This window comes from Pongo abelii, chromosome 9 (assembly GCF_028885655.2).
Source record: "Pongo abelii isolate AG06213 chromosome 9, NHGRI_mPonAbe1-v2.0_pri, whole genome shotgun sequence".
Classification (NCBI taxonomy): domain Eukaryota; kingdom Metazoa; phylum Chordata; class Mammalia; order Primates; family Hominidae; genus Pongo; species Pongo abelii.
Genome location: NC_071994.2, coordinates 17,755,483 through 17,760,654, shown reverse-complemented (window position 1 = coordinate 17,760,654; position 5,172 = coordinate 17,755,483). Strand labels below are relative to the sequence as shown.

Below are 5,172 nucleotides of genomic sequence, written 5' to 3'. Positions count from 1 at the left end.
GAAGTTGGTATAATTTATTTTTTTTCCCCTAAGCCTTATAGAAACATCATTGGAATGATTTATTGCTAAAATGCTTAGAGGAGGGGAAAACCAAGAAACCTATCTGTGAGCCATGTGAGGTTTTTTTTTTGGTGGTGGTTGTTTTTTTTTGTAAGAGTCTCACACTGTCATCTGGGCTGGAGTGCAGTGGCGCGATCTTGGCTCACTGCAACCTCTGCCTCCCAGGTTCAAGCGATTCTCCTGCCTCAGCCTCCCAAATAGCTGGGGTTACAGGTGCCCGCCACCACGCCCAGCTAATTTTTTGTATTTTTTTTTAGCAGAGACAGGGTTTCACTATGTTGGCCAGGCTGGTTTCAAACTCCTGACCTCATGATCTGCCTGCCTCGGCCTCCCAAAATGCTGGAATTACAGGTGTGAGACGCTGTGCCCGGCCGTGAGTTCTTATGATAGTTCCCCTTTCCTTTGCACTTAGGTAAATAGATGGTAAATCTGCTGTCAGTGCTGGATTTACTGTGGGGAGTTAGAGGCTGGTGATAATCTTGGAATGAGATTTCATATCTAATCATTTTCCAGAGATAGCTCATTTTCCTTCCAGTACAGCTATCCTTCTTGTCTATTTGATTGGAACTAGGCCCTAAGTCAAAGTGTAACTTGAGCTTTCAGGTGGTAAGAAGCTGGGAAAGCCCATTCTTTTTCATCTCTTGCAAATGACTTTGGTGCTCCAGTTTGTACTTGGATTACTTAAGTATCTGATGCCATTCATCCATTCCTTCTTTCCATAAATGTTTACTGAGGACCGACTGTTTGTCAGGAGCCATTCTAGATAGGGAACAAGATAGACAAAAGTTTTATGGAGTTTACATTATAGAATAAACAGATTTAAAAAGGCAAATGCTATGCAGAGACTTAAATTTGGGGGATATGAGACAGCGTGACTGGAGGCTACTTTCGATTGGGTGGTCATGAAAGGCCCTTCCTGAGCATACATTTTGGGCTAAGACTTGAATGGCTGTGTGAAGTCTGGGGCAAAACCTTCCGGTTGAAAAAAAAACTGCAAAACCCTAATAAAGGAACAAGCTTGATGAATTTGGTGAAGAGAAAAGCCAGTGTGGTTGAAGCCTAGTGAACCAAGAGAGACTGTACAAGATGAGGCTGGAGGGGGCAGCAAAGACCAGATAATGTAGGGCTTTTGTAAACCAGGGTGAATAATGGATTTTTTGGCCCAGGTGCCGTGGGTGGTGGCCATGCCTTTAACCCCAGCCACTCGGGAGGCTGAGAAGCCCTTGAACCCGAGAGGTGGAGGTGCAGGAAGCCGAGATTGCATCACTGCATTCCAGGATTTTTTATTTCTTTTTAAGAGATAGGGATCTCAGCCAGGTGTGGTGGCTCATGCCTGTAATCCCAGCACTTTGGGAGGCTGATGTGGGTGGATCACTTGGGGTCAGGAGTTCGAGACCAGCCTGACCAACATGGTGAAACCCCATCTCTACTAAAAATACAACTAAAAATACAAAAAAAATTTAGCCGAGCATGGTGGCACATGCTTGTAATCCCAGTTACTTGGGAGGTTGAGGCAGGAGAATTGCTTGAACCCGGGAGGTGGAGGTTGCCGTGAGCCAAGATCACGCCACTGCACTCCAGCCTAGGCAATAAGAGCGAAACTCCGACTCAAAAAAAAAAAAGAGATGGGGGGGGTGTCTCACTATGTTGCCCAAGCTGGCTTTGAACTTCTGGGCTTAAGTGATCCGCCCACCTTAGTCTCCTGAGTAGCTGGGACTACAGGCTCGTGCCACAGCGCCTGGTTTAAGAATGGATTTTACTCTTAAGAGCAATGGGAACCAGTGGGGAGGGGTATTTAAATAGAGTAATTATTTGATCTCTTTTTTTTTTTTTGGGGACAGAGTTTCATTCTTGTTGCCCAGGCTGGAGTGCAATGGTGCAATCTGGCTCACTGCAACCTCCGCCTCCCAGGTTCAAGCGAGTCTCCTGCCTCAGCCTCCCGAGTAGCTGGGATTACAGGCATGCGCCACCATGCCTGGCTAATTTTGTGTTTTTAGTATAGATGGGGTTTCTCCGTGTTGGTCAGGCTTGTCTCCAACTCCCGACTTCAGGTGATCCGCCCGCCTCAGCCTCCCAAAGTGTGGGATTACAGGCGTGAGCCAGCACGCCCGGCTGATCTCCTCCCTCCCTTCCCTCTTTCTTTCTTCCTTTCCTTACTTTTCCTTTCCTTTTTCCTTTCCTTTCCTCTTTCTCTCTCCCTCCTTCCTGCTCTCTTTTTCTTCTCTTTCCTTCTTTTTTCTTCTCTTTCTTTTCATTCCTTCCCCTTCCTTCCTATTCCTTCCTTTCCTTTCCTTTCCTCACCTCCTCTCCTCTCTCCTCCCCTTCCCTCCCCTCTTCCTTCCCTCCTTCTGAGTTTTGCTATGTTGCCCAGGCTGGAGTGCTGTGGCATGACCTGGGTGCACTGCAACCTCTGCCTCCCGAGTTCAAGTTATTCTCCTGCCTCAACCTCCTGAGTAGCTGAGTAGCATGCGCCACCATGCCTGGCGAATTTTTGTATTTTTAGTAGAGATGGGGTTTCGCCATGTTGGCCAGGCTGGTCTCGAACTCCTGACCTCAAGTGATCCATCCGCCTCGGCCTCCCAAAGTCCTGGGATTAGCCTGGCTGATTACTTTAAATTTTGAAAAGATCACTGCTTTGCGGAGAGTGGGTTATAGGGCAAGTGTAAAAGCAAGGACAGTAATTAGGAGAGTTTTGTAAGAGTGCGAATGTGAGAACTGGTGGGGGATGAAATACTAGGGCAGCAGAGGTAGAGCTGGTGAGAGGATATTCTTCGTAATGGAGTGGTGAGGAAAACGATGGAATCAAGGATGCATCCTGGATTTTTTTTAACATGACACACTAGGTTAGACATGAGATTGGGAAAACTCAGGAAGTTGTCCCCCTGAGGGACAAGGGAAACTCGAGGTTTTTGGCAGTGTTAAATATGAGCTATTAATTGTCCATGGGTGGCAGAGGTTGCAGTGAGCTGAGATCGCGTCACTGCACTCTAGCCTGGGTGACAGAGCAAGACTCCATCCCCCAGCACCAGACAAAATGCAGGAGCGAAGGAGATGGGATCCACAGCACAAAGGGAAGAACTACCCTTTAACACATACAGAGACATTTCACAAGGACAGGAGGAAAGATAGCAGTATTTAAACACAAAGAGGTTGACCAGGAGCAGTGGCTCAGACCTGTAATCCCAGCACTTTGGGAGGTCGAGGCAGGCGGATCACTTGAGCTCAGCAGTTGGAGACTACCCTGACCAACATGGTGAAACCCTAAAAACACAAAAATTGGGAAATGCATGTTCTAGCTTTCTGTGTGCTTAGGTGCCCATGCTACTGAGGGTCTAAGTCCGGGCAGCCGAAGAGTGTGGTTAGCAAGATGAACAAAGATGCGCAGATGAGAGAAGCCATTAACCAAAAGTTGATAGAAACTGGAGAAAGAGAATGCTTCAAAGAGTTGCTGAGGGCTAAATTAATTGAATGTGGCTGGAAGGATCAGTTGAAGGCACACTGTAAACAGGTAATTAAATAAAAAGGACTAGAACACATTACTGTTGATGACTTGGTGGCTGAAATCACTCCAAAAGGCAGAGCCCTGGTACCTGACAGTGTAAAGAAGGAGCTCCTACAAAGAATAAGAACGTTCCTTGCTCAGCATGCCAGCCTTGAAGATTGAATTAGATTGTGTTGTTCTGTGGTTTTATTTATGAAAGTAAAACTTGCCATAAATTAGAAAACAGTTTCTCCAAATAAAATCTTTTTTGTATGATGGTATACAGTTTTCAGTAATGATGTACACATTGTATTGATTTTTTCCCTAAATGTGTTATTTTAATAAATAGCTCATGAATTTAAAAAAAAAAAAAAAACACAAAAATTAGCTGGGTGAGGCGGCATGTGCCTGCAGTCCCAGCTACTTTGGAGGCTGAGGCAGGAGAATCACTTGAGCCTGGGAGATGGAGGTTGCAGTGATCCTAGATCACACCACTGTACTCCAGCCTGGGTGACAGGAGTGAAACCCTGTCTCAACAAAACAAACAAACAAACATAAAGAGGTTGTTGGTTTGTTTGGTGCTGAAAGGCAGGGCATTCCTCTCTGATTGCTTCTAACCCCCAGGGCAGCATTTTGTTCTTGTTTGCATGTTTATTTACTAGTGAGTTGAACTAAAAATGACCCAGTGGTCTGCCGTCTACAGGCATGAGAAAATGCAACTGAAGACAATTTGAAAAAGTGTAGATAAGCTTACACTAGAAAAACTGTAAAGGACCTGGTGCAGTGGCTCATGCCTGTAATCTCAGCACTTTGGGAGGCTGAGGTAGGAGGATCACTTGAGCCTAGGAGTTCGAGACCAGCCTGGGCAATATATAGTGAGACCTCATCTATACAAATCTTAAAAAATTAGCCAAGCATGGTGGCACACATCTGTAGTCCCAGCTACTCAGGAAGCTGAGGTGGGAGGATTGCTTGAGAATGGAAGGGGGAGGTTGTAGTCAGCTGAGAGCTCCACTGCACTCCAGCTGGGTGACAGAGCCAGACCCTGTCTCAAAAAAGAAAAACAAAAACCTATAGGGTATTAATCGATAAACATATTAAAGTAATTTAAAGTTTGGGTGGGCTGGATATCCCACTGTTTTAGCCTAGATTTTACTTTGGATACTTTTCAGAAGTAGCTGGCACTTTAAACCTTATGTTCTATTAAACGTTCTTTCCAAGAAATACCTTGAGTGATCCCAAGGAAAACTGGACAAGTGGAATCTCTGTCTTTCAACTTTGGGATAGTGATTATACCTCTGTTAGTGCTCATCCGCCTAACAAAGCTTGGCAATCCAAGCTAGTATCCCAGGGGAGTTTAGTTTGGTTGGATGGTGGAAGACTGATTTTTTTTTTTCCATTTAGCACTGCCTACCCAAGAGACACCACTATTTACAAGTTCTTAGCTGAAAGGAAAATAAAAATGCCTAGTTTGTGAAGTGGAGGAAATCAGGAAGTCTAAAAATCCAAGAAAAATACTGCAACAGAAAAATGAAAGCTGACTTCATCTTAAAGAAACATGGCTTACAGGTAGAAAATGCCAATATCAGGCCGGGTGCTGTGGCTCACGCCTGTAATCCCAGCACTTTGGG

At 45.2% G+C, this 5,172-nt stretch overlaps 1 pseudogene; it reads left to right on the top strand.

Annotated features, from left to right (window-relative positions):
* The first annotated feature begins 3,394 nt into the window (after positions 1-3,394).
* LOC134762146 (transcription and mRNA export factor ENY2-like) lies at positions 3,395-3,794 on the top strand (annotated as a pseudogene).
* Positions 3,795-5,172: the final 1,378 nt, after the last annotated feature.